This window comes from Mirounga angustirostris, unplaced genomic scaffold (genome assembly GCF_029215605.1).
Source record: "Mirounga angustirostris isolate CCGP_5_RB_7025 unplaced genomic scaffold, mMirAng1.0.hap1 SCAF_1, whole genome shotgun sequence".
Taxonomy (NCBI): domain Eukaryota; kingdom Metazoa; phylum Chordata; class Mammalia; order Carnivora; family Phocidae; genus Mirounga; species Mirounga angustirostris.
In genome coordinates, this window is record NW_026991709.1 from 107429959 (window position 1) to 107450158 (window position 20200).

At 35.8% G+C, this 20200-nt stretch overlaps 1 non-coding gene across 1 annotated transcript; it reads left to right on the forward strand.

Moving 5' to 3' along the window:
- Positions 1-13353: 13353 nt before the first annotated feature.
- Positions 13354-13459, forward strand: LOC123834969 (U6 spliceosomal RNA). The gene has a single exon (XR_006788544.1). It is a non-coding gene; the product is annotated as a U6 spliceosomal RNA (small nuclear RNA).
- Positions 13460-20200: the final 6741 nt, after the last annotated feature.

Below are 20200 nucleotides of genomic sequence, written 5' to 3' on the forward strand. Positions count from 1 at the left end.
GTTCAGGGAAAATTTCCCTGACTGATTTAAATTCTGATGCTATAGCCACTGATCTCAGTCACAAAGATTTTGGGGGACATAATTTTTTCCTCAAGTTGTTGAATTAATTAAAAGGATACATGGACTCTTTGGGGTATTTCCTTTCAGTGAGAAACCATGCTTTGTAGATAAAAATATTTAATTTTTGTCAAGAAAATAGAAAGTGCATATTTTCTTTTGCATTTTATTTATCTTTTGTATTGAGTTATAAGGTTTCTAGGGGAAAAAATCTATACTGAAAAAGCCTAAAATATATTAAAGTCCTTCTATGGTGGACATGTCACTTTGCCAGTCACATCTAGTTTCCCCTTAACCTATGTTTCCTTTTCCAATCTCAACATAAAAGAAATTCAGTTTAACCACACTAGATTTTTTTCCCCCAAAAAATACCCTTACATGAGCAACTCTTTAAAGGTACTATCCTAATTATCATAAAGCACCACAAAGCTTTGTGTCCATAGCCTAGGAAACTAATTTCTAAAAGAAACTTTCAGTGAATGGGTTGGGGAAATAATCTCATCTATTATCCAGCTAGATATTGTTATCTAGCATTCAGTACGATGTTCCTTTGGAGTAAGCTTTCATCAGAGATGTTCTCAGCCAGTACCAGAAATAGAGCATTTTCATTTGGAGGCCCCAAAATTGGATTTAGTACTTTAGAAATAGATATAGACAGAGGCAATTGCCAGCACATTGGTTTTCCAAATAAATTCTGAAGAAGCTTTCAGGCCTCGTACCCTATTATCCAACTTTTATTTAGACTTTGGGGGATATTTGGGAGAGCAGCAGCAATGTGGGGGCTAAAAACAAAAGAGGCATAGGAATTTTGCTTTGGCCATGATTAGGCTGCCGGCATTCTGGCCATGGGTTGTGTGAACTGCTGAAAGAGACTTATCAGGAATAAAACAAAAGGTAAGTTGGTTTTACCAGTAAGAGTTTTTCTTCTGGAGCTCCAGAAATAAGTGACTATACGGGCTTATCTAATTTTCCTACAAAGTGTTTCACAAATGCCTTAAATTTGTGTTTTTAATAAAAAGAAAACTACCAATGAGTAACATTTTTCATCACCTCCTCCACCCCAATTGCTTCCACAATTAATAATTACTGTTTGTCTTAGTTCATTCAGGCTGTTGTAGCAAAATACCCCAGACCAGATAGCTTTTAAACAACAGAAATTTATTTCTCACGGTTCTGGATGCTGGAAGTCCAAGACCAGAGTGTCAGCATGGTAACCTCTTCTGGGCTGTAGAATGCCAAACTTTGTAAAATCACGTAATAGAAGGGACCAGAGAGTTCTGTGGGGGACTCTATTATAAAAACACTAATGCCTTTGTGAAGCTCCACCTTCATGACCTAGTCCCCTCCCAAAGACCCCACCTACTAATACCACCTCCCTTAGGGGTTAGGATTTCAACATATGAATTTTGTGTGTGTTGAGAGAGGGGGACACAAACATTCAGACATAGCACTTGTTATTCTATAACAGTGGATTAGAAAGTGTATGTTGAACACATAGGGAAAGGAATGAATGAGAGACTAAGAAGGAAAAATCATTAACAGTTCACAATTAATAGTATTTAAATTACTCTACAAATATTTATGTATTTTTCTCTTCCACAGCCTCTCCTTCAAATGGTTGCCATGTAAACTGTGAGTTTTAGAAGACTGAAGCCCTTGAGATTCAGTGTTCACTGGTTAAGACTGTGCATTTTAGTCATTTGATTAAGGATAGTGCTAAACTCACTCAAATAGCCACTGGCAATTGTCCTTGGAGTCACTGTCCTTATAGTCACTAGTTAGAGAAGCCCGCAAATGTAAGCCTTGAAAAATTAATAGGAGTAGACAATTCCTCAGCGATTATGGTGCAATAGTTACAATACTTTTTTCTATATTTGAATGACAGAATCATGATAAGGATAAAATTTGAGTTTTGCACAGTTATCAAAACATGTTTGTGTGTTTGTGTGTACATACATATAAAAACAGAAAAAAAAAAATCATTCCAGAAGTTTGGAATCAAAAGGAAGAGCTATAATGGGACAACACCATAAGGTTAAAATAAATTCTATTTTTTAATGTCTTGACAAATGAGGCTTTGGGCCTTATTTTATTCATTAACTGAGATTTAAAATGTGAATTATCTTTAATTCCACTACTATACTAATTTACAAGGGACAAATTCCTAAGTTATGTTATTTTCCTCCTTTGTATAGACAGCCTCTGTCCAAGTTCTACTGCTTTGCAGATGGAGCATTCTCCAAAGCTACCAACCTTTCCTGCACAACCCACAGGCCTCTGCCTGAGTTGAAACTTTTATCACAGAATCAAGTATTCTTAGAATCTCAAGGACAAGAAATGGCATCTAAATCAACCCAGGGTAGAAATTCCTTGTAGATTAGAGCATCCCTGACTGACAGCCACCTTGTCTCAGCAGAAACAATTGTAACTAAAGCAATGAAAGAGGAAGATCTAGTTTATGTGTGGCCTGCTGGGATGACTATGAAATAATCACTTGATTATTTGTCAATGAAATATAAACCAATGCCCATTTACATAGACTTTTGTGTAAAAACTCTTTATAACCTCTAAAATACTATAAAATGTGCTATTATAATTCTTTATTATTTCACAGGTCAACCTATTCCATTTATATTTATCTCTGGTTATAAGTTTTCTTTTCTCCTTAAAAAGGGCCAAAGGTGTTTCCCTAAGGCTCCCCCTTGAACAACACAGACGAGTCTACTGGTGATGTTGTCCCTGAATGTCATGAGGAATAAATGGATAGTCATGTCAGTAAGGTCAGGCATAACTACAACATCAGTTACAATAGGAACACTGTCTATTAGATGCTTACAAGCTGCTCAATTATTTCAAAATCTTGATGGAACATTATACCCTTTTACCAAAACATATCTCTTAGTTTTTGAGTTCTTCCAGCCAAGGTCTACACCTTTAAGATTAAGTACACAAATCTGAGGTATGGAATAATAAAACTTCTGCTTTGAAAAGAAACCAGGGGCCCCTGGGTGGCTCAGTCAGTTGAGTGTCTGACTCTTGATCTAAGCTCAGGTCTTGATCTCAGGGTGGTAAGTTCAGACCCCATGTTAGGCTCCATGCTAGGTGTGGAACCTACTTAAAAATAAAAATTAAAATAACAAATAAATAAAAAGAGCCCAGGAAGCTAAATCTTGGACTGCTCTGTTGAGCTCTGCTCAAGCTCTCCAATATTCTATTTTTCATAATATTAGGACCCACATATGGTAGACACTTCTTTATGATCTCATATTCTTTATTGGCTGTAATAAACCAGTTTGGTAGACTTTTACTAGCAGACTGCTGGTAATTTTCTTACACCAAACTTCAAATCCTGGCACTCCAATTAGTAGCTTGCATACACACCTTCCTCCATAAGGCCTTCCCCATTCTACATCTCTATGTTCACCTCTCCCTGCACTCCCACACCAGGATTTTCATCTCTGTTACAGCACGGGCATTCTGTCTTACACTGTGGTAAGCCATTCTCTTGCCTGTCTTTCCTAATGAGTCATAAACTCCTTAGATGGCTGATAATGTGATAAATGGATGAGGTAGAGAATGAAGGAATCATTTTAATAAATGACAATAGAAAGAATACTCTGTTTTTCCCTCTGCTGTGTAATATTTTTAATATTGTCTGTGTTCTCTAATAGGATAATATTTCTTATCCTGATTGATCAATCAAGAAATCCAAATTTATTATCAATTAAAATTTTAATATATTTCAGAACAAGTTGAAAAGTGAGCATTGTTTCCAGGAATGGCCTATTGTTGAAGAGATATATCTTAGTGCCACAGTTATCAGTCAGAAGTTATAAAAACTCATAGGATAAATAAAATTAATATTCCCTGACTAATTTAAAGATTCAGAGAAAAAAATCATGTTCATAATCAAATAAATATGGGATGTTATGTTTATAAACATGTTTGTATATAGTTTATAATAAAATAAAGATGGATAATAGGAAATTTCATATTTTTAAAATACGAAACATAAAAATATTGCAACTATGACAATCCCTTCAGACTAAGCTTCCAGCCCCTGGGGATCTTTGTTCATTCTGTGTTTTTAGGAGAACTTTGGTAGAAAACTGTAGTCTATAAAGGGAATGAAAACAGTTGTAAGAGCAAATGGATGACAAGTAACATGTACATCTAAGTAGGCTGATACACTATGTAATTACACAAAAGATTATCTTACTTGCCTTTCTTGTCAGTTTGTTGTCTCTCCTGAATTTAAACCTGGGATTGATTTATTCCATAGACATGTTTTCCCTCACTATGATGCAGGCACTGACCAGGCAGTGAAAGTATGAAGACAAATGTGACACGGCTGCTTGCCTCAAGGAGCTTTCTGATGAGTAAGTGGTAATGGACATTCATCCAGTGGCACAGGGGTTATGATACAATGAGGCCCAAGAAAGAGGCAATCAGAATAGTCTTCTGGAAGCAAATATCTATGCATTATACTTTGGGATTTTAAATTAAAGAATTAAAATTAAAGAAACATGAATTCTAAGGTAAGCCCCAGAGAAATCTTTTCTGAATTCCTAACATGTTCTGTGTATAAATATTCAACAGTTAATCTGTTGCAGATAGGATTCTGTAAATAAATTCAGACATGACCTTCATTTGCTTTGTGCTTGGCTAGAGTAACAAAGCTCCTATAACTACTGAGAGCCCCTGGTTTCATTATAACAACAATATGGAAAAGCCACAGACCACTGAAAAAAGATTTTGAATACATTAATACTTCTTTTGAAGCCATGGCAACCATGAAACAGTTGTAGAAATAAAAAGTTTTGAATGCTTGACATATTTTTAAAAAGATTCTAGTGTTCTAGATTTGCACAATACTTAATATTATAGAAGACATTATGAATCTGAAGTGGCCAAAGGCCCCTTTGTCCAGGATTCCCTGAATAATTTCAAGTTGAATAGGAATTTTTCAGGGCTTTGTCATTTTGAAAGTATTTACAATACTTTGCAAAAAACCATTAGCCATTCAGACATTGAGTAATGTCATGGGATTTTGTAGATTTTATTCCATACCTTAATATGAGCCAGGAGTAAGACAAATCACTACATTAGTGAATAGATTTTTATTTCACTGAAAATAATATCTGGATTTTTCAGACTTTAATTTTTACAGACCATGGCCAATGGCCTCAAAACAGCCCCTGGGTTACTGAATGACATTTCACTAACCTATTTAGAAGCATCAGTATTATGTTTTCATGATTGAAACTAAAAAATGAAATAAATTTCCTTTTTGTACAACTTTTCTCCAGGATTTAATACCACAGTGTTTAATATTAGTTCAGTGACCTTTCTTGTTATATTTATTCACAACTGAAGGAGGGTAAGAGTGAATTCTTAGACTAAAAAGACAGAATTCATTTATCTTTAAGAAAAGAAAAACATATATTTGTCTTTATGTTTTCTTGTCACGAACAGCCAAAATGTGTGCATGTCATTTAACTCCATAATGAAATTATATATTGCTCAGATCACTCTGTACAAAGATTTTATTATTATTAATGATTTTGACATCACAAAGATTAATTTATTATTACTGAAAATCAATTGCTTAAAATAAGTTTTGAAAATGACTCAGTTGAAAGATAATTGAGTTGCATCTAAACAAAATGTTTCAGCATCAGTGAAGCACGAATCATAATTTTTAAGTAAAAATGTATGGTTTTACATTTTTCACATACTCTCTAATAAGATTAACATTAGAAATGAATGAGTGCAAGTTCCATCTCTATACCCAGCACTGACAAACATTGAGAAATTTAGGTTTTTATGTCATCATGTTCATAGGAACTTTCCAAATCTTAACTGCAGCATCACTGTCAAATCTAGGCTTTTGCATCTGCTGATTTCCTTGGAAGCACAAGCTATTAGGGACATTGTTTTCAATAGACTGGTCAAACCATATCCACATATATGTTATTGGTCATGAACTAAATCTATCACAAAGCTTGAAAACAGAATCAATTCCAGATGGATGCCCTCCTGAATAGAGCCTCCTAAATCATGAATGCCTGGCACGGAGGATCAATGTTGCCTTCTTTGTTGAATCCTCAGTGCCTAGCACATAGTTTTGATGAATAGATGTTTGTAGAATAAAACTTCACGTATCATTGGTTAGCTACATCAACATGAAATACGAAGAATATCCCAAGTTCTAAACTTAAGGTAACTGCTGCCAATTGTCTGTCCTTCCTCTGAGTTTCTACAGCACTTGTCTACAAAGCACAGATGGAACTGTACTGCCTTAAATGAGATACTTTTTTCTTTCTTTTCTTCCCTTTCTTTTTAAATTTGATATATGCCATTCTTTAAACAGGATGTAAACACCCAGAGAGCAAGAACCCTGTCATATGTCTATTTCCAAACAATCTTGTAAAGCAAAAAGTTCAAGAAAAATTCAGATAAAAAATAATGTTCTATTTTCTTCATGAAATAGACTTACTCTTTTATGATCTTCATAGCTTTATCAATCTATTTGACAACTTACAATAAGGGCACTCTGTTAACTAAATGTACTGAATCCACATGTATTTTAAGATAAGATTAATCAAGGGCGCCTGGGTGGCTCAGTTGGTTAAGCGACTGCCTTCGGCTCAGGTCATGATCCCAGGGTCCTGGGATCGAGTCCCACATCGGGCTCCTGGCTCAGCAGGGAGCCTGCTTCTCCCTCTGACCCTCTCCTCTCTCATGCTGTTTCTCTCTCGCTCGCTCTCTAATAAATAAATAAAATCTTTTAAAAAAAAAAGATAAGATTAATCAAGTTCTGATCATTTTAAAGATACTTGGCATAGAAAGAGCATTTTCAAGAGCAAATTCTTATAACATAGTGACCTAAATAGAGTTCCCTCCCACTCCCCATCCATTCTCTACTTTAAGCTATTTCTCTTTCCTGGCCAAATGCCTCCTGGAATCTATAGGTTTGTAGACTTTGAACTCATTCTGGCATAAGGAACTAGTGTGGGACTCTATCTAAGTGTCAGGCCAAGGACAAAGAATGGGAAGCAACAGGAACTGGCAAGATCCTGTCACTTAGAATTTCCAAGGCAAAGTTGCCATCAGCATCTTATGAATGTGGAGAGTGTTCCTGGCCCTGGAAAGACCAGTAAAGAATGAATGGGAGAACAAAATTTTTCCTGCAGTTGAGGTTTGGAAAGCACAGGAACATAACAATCAAAGTGGATTTGCCAGATGCCTCAATAGGCAACTGACAGGCTGCCTGCCTCTATGACAGAAGGCCACAGAGATAGAAACCCCTCTTCCACATCCCACCACCTCTGGAACTCCCACAGTTTCAAATACCACACAGCCAGACCTGAGCTGTAATGAGCCAACAAGGAAAAATCACATCTACAAGAGGCCATCAGCCAAAAGAATCACAGAACAAATTTCCAATGAAACAGAATGGCTATAGGAGAAAATGTAGCCTTGAATTAAAAAATAATAAGAACAACACTAACAGAAATTTCAGAATGTGACCCACTTCTCAATACCTCCACCACAGCTACAATATTTCATGCCACCACCCTCTCTTGTCAGTGTTATTACAATACCTCCTATTGCTCTTCTTATTGTCTCTTTACACAGAAGACAGATTTTTCTATCAAAAAAGCAAGTCAAAGAGGAGGTACTGTGGAAGATTTTGGCAGCGAGGACTTGGTTTATGAATCTCCCAAGACCTTTCATAAAAACAGAGAGCAACTAGGAGAGCAAAAACAAAGAGACATGGATAACATCAATAACAAAACTAGGTGATAAGACATCCCCACAAATAAGGAGGTGATAAAAGCCACTAAAATCCATGTGGTATCATGGTGTATGGGAGGAAGTAGAGAGAAGGCACTTAGGCTTTAGCTAGCCCTGAGCATGGGAGAGCCCTAAAATCATGAATAAGTACCCTCTGGAAAGCACAGTGGACCAATCTAAAAGTCACAAGGAAACTTTCAATTCACAGTGAGTGGACTGTATATTATGGACTATACTATAATCTGGGCTAGAGCAGCCTGGGTCTTATAAACTCCTGACACTAACAAATCAAAACTAACTTTCAAGCCAAAGCCCTACACTATAGAAAAATTGCTTTTAATTCTATATAAATTGAACAAGACAGGAAAATATGGACAAAGAAAGAGATGATCCATGTAACACTGGAGGAGGGAAAAAAAAAGGAAGTAGATTGCAACTTTCTCAACCCAGAAAAAAAAAAGAAAGGAAAAAGAAAGAAGAGCTTAACAAAAAATATAAATCACAAACATAAAGGAATAAACCAAGCAAATCAAGCATGACACTAAACGTGAACACTAAAATCTATCATTAATCAGACTGGGTTAAAACAATAACAACAAAAAAGCCATTAAGAAAAAAAATCCTAAGAGTTCTGATCACTGGGAGAATTTTTTTCTTTTCTTTTTATTGTATTTTTATGAGATAGATAATGGATGTCAACTAAACTGTGGTAATCATTTGACAATATATGATACATAATATATGTGGTAATCATTTCACAAACCATCATGTGATACACCTTAAACATATACTGGGATGTATATCAGTTATTTCTCAATAGAAAAAAAAGGGCTATTTGTTGCTTCAAAGAAATACATTTATAATAAAGTTATGGTAGAAAATAACAAGTTAGAAAAAGAAAAAAAAAAATACCAGGCAAAGGCAAACAAAACTGAAGTCAGAAAAGAATATCAAGGAGTGAAATTTAAAGTTAAAAGCAATAAATAGGATACAAATAGATACTATATCAAAATAGAAGTTCTTCTACAACTTATGAAGAAAATACAATAATTATAACTATATACAAAACAATTAAGTAATTAATTATATAAAGCAAAACCATTCAAAATGGAATAAGAATTTGATACGTATCGTATTAAAATAAAAGCCTACAATAGGTTTATTTCAGAATGAGACAGATCTAGACGACAAAAAATATACAGCATATATTTACCAAATTGATGATTTGTCTGGCTATGAAGAAAACCTTGTTGTCAGAATAAAATCCAGTTAAGTTAGAAACAGAGTTTTTTTTTAATTGATTTATTCATTTTAGGGGTGGGGGAAGGGCAGAGGGGAAGAGAAACTCCAAGCAGACTCCGTGCTGAGCACAGAGCCCGACTTGGGGCTGGATCTCACAACCCTGAGATCAGGACCTGAGCCGAAAACCAAGAGTTGGAGGCTTGACTGACTGCACCACCCAGCTGCCCCAGAAACAAAGTTTAAAAAAATAAAACCCTCAAGGACTCAGATATTAGGAAAGGCTCTCCTTGAGAGCAGTTGCATCAAAGAAGATATAAATGTGAAACAATAAACTATATAGGAAGCAATGAAAAGAGAACACTTTATAGCAGATAAAGTAGTATGCAAACTTTACTAGAATGTAAGCACCTTTATGGCAAGAATTTTGCGTTTATGTGTTCCTAAATCAGTGAACACAATAAGTGTTCAATAAATATTTAATGAATACATACCAAAACTAATGAGGCACAACAAAAACATTATTCAGATGAAAACTAAAATATTTGGTACTCACCATCAAAATTATAAAAAGAATAACAAATAGAAAAACATAAAATGAAATTAATAAGAGGAATCCCCAAGTTAATTTTTAATGAAAAAAATAAATCCAAAGCTGGTTCTTTGAAAATATGAAGATTAGTGATTAATCTAATCAAGATAAACAGAAGAGGGGTGCCTGAGTGGCTCAGTTGGTTGAGTGTCGACTCTTGGTTTCAGCTCAGGTCATGATCTCTCATCATGAGATCCGTCCCATGGTGGGCTCTGTATTCAGCAGGGAGTCTGCTTAGGATTCTCTCTCTCCCTGTCCCTTTGCCCCTCCCCCTGCTCATGTTCTTGCTCTCTCTCTAAAATATATAAATAAATCTTAGAAAAAAAGAGGTAAACACACAAATGAGAATGGAACCATAGACAAAGGAAAATGAAAATAATTGTCAGAAAATATTATATGTAACTCTATAATTTTATAGACCTCTCAAGAAGGATGATAAACTTATAAACCTCTCAAGAAGGATGATCTCCTAGCAAAAGAGAAAACTATTAAATTTGGCCTCAAGAAGAAATTGAAAATTTGAGTAAATACATTACACTAAAGAAACTACAAAGGTAAAAAAAAAACAAAACCATTTGTCTTATTAGAAATGCAGTTGTATGAGGGGACTCAAAAGAGCATAGTTGTAATCATTGATTCGAAAAAATATATAACATTTTTGTGTTTGTCCAGTAGGCATCCCTCCATAAAACAGTCACAACTGCCAAGAAGAGAAACTTTCCCAGTATCTAGAAAAGTGGCCAATGGGCATACCCTAATACCTAACAACCCTTTAGAGAGGCTTTCCCACAAGAGCTTAAACAGCCATGATCAGGAATATTAACTTGTAATGGTGAAGATCTGAAGATAATCTAAATGTCCGTGGGAGGGGGATAGATGAACATATTGTGATGCATTCAAACAAATGACTTTATGCAGCAGTTAAAATGGTTACAGCTCAAAAATATGTTGAGTGAAGAAAGCAAGTTGTAGAAAATTACTGGTATATGAAACCAGTTATGTAACTTTTTTAAATAGACAAGACAGTGACTATACTATGCATCTGTTTCGGACACACATGTCTGTAATGAAAGCGTGGAAATGTGGACTGGACCCATGGCAGGAATGGATTGCCTGCAGACAGAAGCAGTAGCACACATCCTAGAAAGGCAAAGATGGGAACCTCAACTTTAATTTTCACCATTTAAAATGAGATCTAAAATAAATACAACAAACTGTCAATATGCTTTAAAATTCTGGAAATACGCACAATTTTGTATAACTCTTAGTCAAAGTTTTAAATTTATATTGCCTCTGAAGAGCTCTTTTCTGCACTCCTTTTCTCCTGTATGTTCCCAGTTTCCTGAGAGACACCCAGTACAGTCTCTTTCCCCATACCAATTCTCCAAAATTGGGGTACAATATCCAATGTACTCCCAAAAATGTAACTCTTACTTAGACTAAAACTCTGATGGAATTCAGTAAAGGCATTTCTGTAGAAATTACACTAGCAAACCAAAAGCTGCTGTTGGTATTTAGTGTAATTTAAAGCAGTTTATTACTCTCAGAGATATCTAACTATTAAATCTATATCTGTATGTTCTTTCCAAAAATTAAAATATCAGAACAGGTAGTTGCATCTTTGTAATTGTAGTGATGTTTTTCTGGGAAACGGTTTTCCCTGGGCTCCTGGAATCACATCTGCTAGGCAACCTTTTATATGCCTGTGTGTAATTCAAGTCCAGCTCAGTGAAAGCAATTAACTTGAGCATTGTTTTATTATTACATTAATGCAAAAGACTTGCATAGGGACACTCTAGTATTCACAATACTGCAAATAATTGCATAAACACACTTCTCAGTTCCCTAGATGGATAGGGTGACCAAACACATGACAAATCTGTTTTACTTAGAGAGACAATAGTTTGCTAGTGAATATGTGTTTAGAGAAATATAGGTAAGGGACATGGTTGAGTTTGGAATTAGGCACTTGATACTCTCAAGGATGCTGTTTCTTCTCAAGGCTTCTTCTTCAAAGAGAGCAGAAGGCTATTTCTCAATAATGTACAAGCTGCAGAGCAGGATACAATTTTTGGGCCGTGCACATACAGGCAGATTGCCACTGGCTGGAACAGAAAGCTCAATAACTTGCCCATTAGCATTGGATTTAGACTTTTACTTCAGCTTGTTTTAAATAATTTTTAACATAATCCAAGATTCCTTTAATGAGTACAAACAACATACACTTTCTAATAAGTCTGGTAAATGTATTTAGATTTCTGTACCACTTAATATCAGGTAGTACACAACTTATTATATTAAATAACTAAAAGCTTGGTTTACTAGTTTTATTAGTTTTTTTTCTTAATTGGCCTATTATACCAACTTATAAAATCTGAACATTTTTTATAAGAATTAGAAACTTCTGTTTCTATTATACTGAAGTCAGATAAATGACTCATGAAAATGTTAGAATCATACTGATAATTTAAATATATATATATATATACAAGTATATATGCTTAATTTAAGTATATATATACACTTTATATATATAAACACATATATATACACACATATATATATACATATATATATATATATATACACACACACACACAAATCAAATCTTTGATTACCTAAATTTAATTTTTGTTTTTGGTAATACTGCATTTAAATATATAATATGCCCATGTATTATTGGTTCTTAAATACCAGTATCCATGCTTCATAGTAGAAAAATTGCTGGGACACCTGGGTGGCTCATTCGGTTAAGTGACTGCCTTCCACTCAGGTCATGATCCCAGGGTCCTGGGATCAAGCCCCACATCAGGCTCCCTGCTCAGCGGAGCCTGTTTCTCCCTCTGCCTGCCGCTCCCCCCGCTTGGGCTCGCTCTCTCTCTCTCTCTGATAAATAAATAAATAAATAAATAAATAAATAAATAAATAAATAAATAAATAAATAAATAAAATCTTCAAAAAAAAAAAGAAAAATTGCTTAAATAGTTCGGGAATAAAATTATATTATATACTCAGGGTCATTTGTATTAATATATGTGACTTTTTGGTTCGGAAATATACTCTTACAGGCTCAACTTTCAAAAATATTTTATATTCTGTGTTTAATATCAGGAAGCTTTAATTTTACAATATGTTAACACAAAAGACTTGATAGCTCTGCGAAAAGTTTTGTAATACAGAGAAATTATACTAGTCACTTGCATTACAGTTAAAAAATTCAAATAGATACATTTATTACTATAGTCAGTTACTACAGAATCATTGTTATTTGATATATAGTGGAAATAAAATATGAAATATTCCTCTGAAGGCAAAAGTATACAATCACATTTCCATAAGAGTGAGGAAGCAAAATAAAGCATTTACCTCTGAACTCTCCATATATTCCAAAGAATTTGCAAACTTTAATTTATGACTAAATCTAAAAGGGAATACTTATGAAATAAATTTATCTGAATATCCAATGTACTCCCAAAAATGTAACTCTTACTTAGACTAAAACTCTGATGGAATTCAGTAAAGGCATTTCTGTAGTTATTCAGAAAGATGAATGGCTACTAAATGAAACATTAATGACAATGGGCACTCTGGCTCTGAATAAACGTGATAATCCTTTTCCCTTAAAAAAAAAAAAAAACGGAATTCTTCAAAAGCACAGTATGTTAGTGCTCACTTCAGTAGCACATATACTACAATGGGAACAATACAGAGAAGATTAGCATGGCCCTGTGCAAGGATGACATGCAAATTCTGAATGCAGTCCATATTTTTTAAGATATGGAAGTAACCCAAATGTCCATCAGTAGATGAATGGATAAAGAAGATGTGTACATATACATATATATATACATATATATATATACACACATACACATACACGTACATATACATATATTTATATGTATATGTTTATATATATATATATATACACATATTTACTGGAATATTACTCAGCCACAAAAAGGATGAGATCTTGCCCTTTGTGACAACATGGATGGACCTAGAGGGTATTATGTTAAGTGAAATAAGTCAAATAGTTGAAAGACAAATACCATATGATTTCACTTACATGTGGAATCTATAAAACAAATGAATAGACAAACAAAAAGCAGAACCAGACCTATAAATTCAGAGAACAAATTGATGGTTACTGGAGGGGAGAGGGGCAGCGGTATGGGCAGTATGGGTGAGGGCGAGTGGGAGATGCAGGCTTCCAATTGAGGAATAAATGGGCCACCAGAATGGAGGGTATAAAATAAGGAATGTAGTCAATGGCATTGTAATAGTATTGTATGGTGACAGATGGTGACTTGCACTTGTGGCAAGCATAGTACAAAGCATAGAGATGTTGAATCACTATGTTGTACACCAGAAACTGGTGTGGCAGGGTGTGTCAACTATGCTCAAAAAAAAAGACAGTGTATCATCAAAATTTAGATATGCTATAAATAAAAATTTGCCTTGTTCCCATCAAGATTTTAAAATAAATAGTTCTAAAAGTCTTTAGAATAAATAAATATTTATTTATTTATTCATCATAGAGAGAGAGAGAAGCAGGGGAAGCAGCAGGCAGAGGAAGAAGCAGGCTTCCCGCCGAGCAGGGAGCCGATGAGGGGCTCGATCCCAGGACCCTGGGATCATGACCTGAGCCAAAGGCAGATGCTTAACCAACTGAGCCACCCAGGCGCCCCTAGAATAAACATTATAAAAGACTGATATCTTGACCTTGGTGGAGAGGGCATGGCCATGTCTCACTGGATGGCAGAGAAGTCACTGTGGTACTGTGTCAAAGCCTTCCAGAAATCTGCTGTCTAGGGTGTCAGAGAAAGCTAGTCACAGGGAGACATCAGCCCAGAGGGCATTCTGTTACAGTATCAGCAGGGGAAGCTGCTGGCAGCTGAGCTCTGCTGACCACTGGCGCCGCAGGAGGTAAAAGATGGAGAAGCTGCAAGTGCCACAGGAACCTGCTGAGTGAGCATACACTGGAACCAGGAAGCAAAGCCCTTTTCTCCTCCAAGCTCTCTCCATCATCTACTTGCAAAGCCTCGAAGCTTGGTGACAATGCAAAAATACTTAGGGGCCCAAATCCATTTTCACGGAGTAATATAAAAGAGTGAACTTGGCTTTTTCTTCTGAGTGATTTTTCTGTCCTCTGCATGCAGTATTCAATGCTACAATGCTTGGTTATATCAAATCAGTCAAAGGAGAAAGATCATGAAGAATTTCATGAGAAGGGTTTCTAAGGGCAAGGTCTGGAAGTGGCATGTATTATTTCTATTTACGTGTCTTTGACAAGAACTCAGTCAGTCGTATGCTCAAACCTAACTGCCAAGACAGGATAGCAAATGTAGTTAAGCTGGTGCCCAGGAAGAGGAAACGTTTTTTGTTTTTTTGTTTGTTCTGTTTTTTTAAATTTATTTGAGAGAGAGTGAGAGAGATTGAGAGAATCAGTGTTGTGGGCGGAGGGGAGAGGCAGAGGGAGAAGCAGATTCCCTGTGGAGCCCCGATGTGGGACTGGATCCCAGGAGTCAAAAGCAGACGCTTAACTGACTGAGCCACCCAGGCGCCCGAAGAAATGGTTTTGGTGACTCGTTAGTCTCTGTCATAGATTATTTCTCTTAATTTATTATTTTATTTTTCCTGAAAGCAATGCATCTTACTGCTGGTCACCATTACCCCTGGCCTGGATGATAGTAATGTATGTATGTAATAACCTCAGATGTCAGCTGGGGCCCCTCCAGGCCACTAAAATCTGATGATGATGGTAATGTGTGTACATATAATTTGAGATGTCAGCTAAGATTCCTCTGCCCATTGAGTTCCAGATAAGATTTGCCCCAGTTTCATGCCCCCAGAGAGGTCTGCAAATTCCCAGAGTTCCTATATTCTTATAGACTTCTCCATACCTAAATTCTGCTTTCATATACACTGCTGCCATTCCTCACTGCTCTGATCCAGATATGAAATCCAAATCTTTCATCGATTTCCACTCAAAACTACTTGCTTAACCACCACACTCGTGGGTATGGAAGACTTTACAGAGGAGGTTTAAATGATAGCGGGAGGAATAATTTCAAAACTACATACTAGGCAGCCTCTCCTTTAGTACTGACTTCTGGGAAATTTCTGAGGCGCTTCACCTCATCTGGTTTACTTCTTCACATCACCTCGAGGCTCCCTTTCTCCCCAGAGTCTCTTTACCCCTCAAGAGGAAAACAGATCTCTTTTGCTTTGTCATACAGAACAATTTAACCATTTTTATTCGTTGTTTCTTAAGTTCCTACTGACACCAGTGTTCTTGGGAGCCTTATTTTCCATCCCCAAGGACTCTAATGTACTTTAAGAGAAATCCATGTGCTGCTTGTTAAAGCCAAAATTTTCACATTATTTCATACAAAGTCAAATGACTTGATACTGACTATGCTAAGTGAGTTCTACCAGATCAGCATTCCCAACATGTGTTCTACAGTGTACCAGTCCTAGGAGATAATCTGTAGACAAAAATAAATAAATAAATAAATGAGATCTATGATCAAGTAATTTTAAGAATCCTTGCATACTACATTCCTCTTCTTGGAAATTCACAATGCATATTAAGCATAATGAAAGCTGGGAAAAGTCACGTATCTGTTTAGCTGTGATAGTAAGTAGCTAACTTATTTGATGACATAACCTTTTTTTCCCCCCACAAAGTGCCTTCTAATGTACAGAATGTACAGAATGTAGAAAGTCCCTTCTAGCTATAATGTTCTGAAACACTGTAATTCTTAAGCGCCTATATGACTAATGACAAAACATCCATAAAAGAAAGAAAGAAAGAAAGAAAGAAAGAAAGAAAGAAAGAAAGAAAGAAAGGAAGGAAGGAAGGAAGGAAGGAAGGAAGGAAGGAAGGAAGGAAGGAAGGAAGGAAGGAAGGAAGGAAGAAAGAAAGAAAGAAAGAAAGAAACCATCAGAGCAACAGCCTGGCCAGAATGGGAGCTGTTGCACACTTTCTCACTGTAAGAGCCCTCTTGGGTGACCACTGCCTCCACCCAGAGTTTTAAGCCATCTGGTTATTCTAAGAGAGTGAGGCAGAGCCTCTCAAAGATTAATCAGAAATGAACAGGAAAAAGAAAAAGCAAATTTCCCAGCTGGTGCTGAAAGCTCCGTTTCTACACTTTCACCTTCAACAAGGCTACTTGAGTCAGGCCTTTGTCTGTCTGCCTGACAAACATCCCCTCCCTCTTTCCTCTTTGTATTCATCCACTCTAGGATCCCTGTGTTCTCTTGAGATAAGCTGCTTCTGCTCCCTGCACTCCTCCCCAGTCCCCCACCCTCCCCCCATATATTTAACCTTTCACTAATCTTGGTCTTAACTCTTGATCTTTTTGGCCAAAAGGACACTTGGTTGTAATGTAACCAAATTTTATAGCAAGTCAGCAGTCTAGACAGTAGATGACTTTTATTGCCCCTTCTAACCTTGACACTATGAAGTAGTTAGACCTTTGCTCTGGTAGAACACACTGACTACCAAATTTTTAAAAATATATCTTAAATGAGAAATATTGTTGGGTAGCACAATTCACTTGAATATTGTCACCAAGGCACAGGCCTACATTTTTATCAGATTGAAAGTGTCTTGAAAAACACATAGTGTGATATAAGTACAGTAAATCACTAGTATTTCCTGTCACTTTCTTGAAGAAGTATTTATTTCTACTGTTTGAGTACTTCAGACTCTGAAATAAATGTACTGAAGTCTCCTTCTCCTTTCAGATAAATTAACTTTTTTTTAAAAAGGTAGAAGTCTTTATATTTACTGACTACAAGTTCTTTGCCTGATACATGTGTTTTAAATATTATCACCCAGTCTAATGGCTTACCTTTCATTTTCTTAATGGAGGCTTTTAAATAGCAGAGTTTTAAAATTTTAAGTTCAATTTATCCATTTTCTTCCAGAATATTTATATTTTTAGCTTTTATGTTTAAGTCTATAATCCATCTCAAAAGAAAGTTCGTGTAGGATATAAGGTAGAGATCAAGGTTAATTGTTTTTCATATATTTATCTGGTTGTTACAGCACCATTTGTTGAAAAAAATTTCCTTTCTCCAATGAAATTCTTACTGCCTTCATTAAAAATCTATTGACCATAAATGGTGGATCTATTTCTGACTCTTAAAGATTTTAATTAAATGCCTCAGTTTCTATGTTCTCTGCCCTTGGCCTATTAACAAAACTTTAATGTAGTAAATTTTAACTTAATCTAGTCTTTTAATCTAGTAATTAATCCATGCTCAAATTCATATTAGAAGTTTATAAAAAGCATTTTAAGCTAGTCAAAAATATATTTGTAAGGCATAAAAACTGATTAATAAATCCAGCGTCGATGATATAAGATTTATACACTGCCACCTCAACATCTTTTAAATCCTGTAACTATCTTCTTTTCCTTCCCAAATCTCTAAAGTTCTTGTTCCCATACTTTTTCTTTTTCTCCCTAATATTTTTATTATTCTTAATGTCTTCCCACACAATGGTTAGCTTATTCCTATATTAAAGGTAACTAGATTTTTCTTTTGTTGAATGAATCTTTATAAAAGAGGCCTCCTCTGGCCCACATCATCTTTTTCTTTTGGCTAAGCCCCTTGAGTGTCTTCATCAGGTACTCACTATACAAACTTTCCATATTAGTACATGCCCAAAACATAGAAGGGGTTTGGATAAATATTTTAAATGAATGAGTAAATGAATAGACATATAAATGAAATAAATCTGGGTTATAGTCTCAACTTCCCCTAAATTCCCTAACATTAATAATTCAATAATTGTTTTTCAACCTAACCCTTGCTGAACATTTTCACTGCACTTGGTATCTCTGACTCCTTCTTCCTTCATATTTTTGTCTTTTTTTTTTTAAGATTTTATTTATTTATTTGACAGAGAGACACAGCGAGAGAGGGAACACAAGCAGGGGGAGTGGGAGAGGGAGAAGCAGGCTTCCTGCTGAGCAGAGAGCCCGATGCGGGCTCAATCCAAGGACCCTGGGATCATGACCTGAGCCAAAGGCAGACGCTTAATGACTGAGCCACCCAGGCACCCCCAGCATATCTTTGTCTTGTATTTGTTTTAATCTCTTCTTTCTTTTCACATTATGTTTCCATCATATTATCCTGTTCCTTATCTTCCTCCCACTCACTTATATTGACCTAGTTCTTTTACTCTACACACATTTCTTAAGAGTTCCTCCAATTTCCAGTTTAAATGGGTTTTATGGATCAGATTTGCTACTACCCCATAGAGTGCCAGTGTGAATGCAAAAAAAAGCAGACTTTCTGGGCACACACAGTTCTGTACATGCACAGATTGTGACTATAAGCCACTTTTGTACAAATTTGAAAGATCTGCACCTTCCTTGGACTCAGCCAGGTACACTATACACAGAAGTCCTGTGAATGGGTCCCACATTTCCAGCCAAAATACCACACCTGGATTATCTATAAAGTGTTCATATGAATACTCCTAGGTCATGTGGGATTTGACAGGTCAAAAAATCAAAATTAGTCCTTTCATCCAAATTTCCTATTCTTTCTAACTTCAAGATTTCATTAGTTTATCAATGACCAAGCCATTCTGACACATAGTTAACTTTTTTTTTTAAAAAGATTTTATTTATTTATTTGACAGAGAGAGAAAGTAGAAACACAAGCAGGGGGAGTGGGAAAAGGAGAAGCAGACTCCCCGCTGAGCAGGGAGCCCGATGCGGGGCTCAATCCCAGGACCCCAGGATCATGACCCTAGCAGAAGGCAGACGCTTAACAACTGAGCCACCCAGGCACCCCCACATACTTAACTTTATAACTTGTCTGTTTATTTTCTTTCAGAGACTACCACACTAAAACAAGACTCTACAATCTGATCATTTCACTATTCCAGTGGTCTCATGTTGGAGGTGTTTATCTTTCAGTCTATTTGGTGACTTTTCATTGCACTCAGAATAAAATCCACTGAAAGCCCATAGGACTTGATTTGATTGTACTCACTTCCCTTCCCCAACCTTCATATTAGAATTAGCATCCTTGATATCTCATAAACCTGCATTTTCCCTTGACAGTTTATCATCATTTTAATTAAACAAACATTTGTAAAGTCATGTTTTATGTTTGTCTCCTTCAGACTCACATTCATCTAAGGATGTAAGGAGTTTATCAACTTATTCAATCTTTATTCCTAGAATCTAGTATAATACCCACCACATAATAGGCAATGTGTATTTGTGAGAGAATAAATGTAAGTATCAAAAGAGTATCATTTTAAAAATGGAAATGGTCTGGTTAAATATAGCCTATATTGAAAAAGCCAGGAATAATAGAGTTCAAACTCTGCCATGTAAACTGAAGATGAAGTAACCATTAATCATTCCCACAATTTTCAGAGGTTTTGATTCCTCCAAGAACACCATTAGTCATTGCTCCTGGAGCAGACCTTGTATGTATCTCAGTATTTCACAAGGAGAATAGTCCCTAGTACTCACC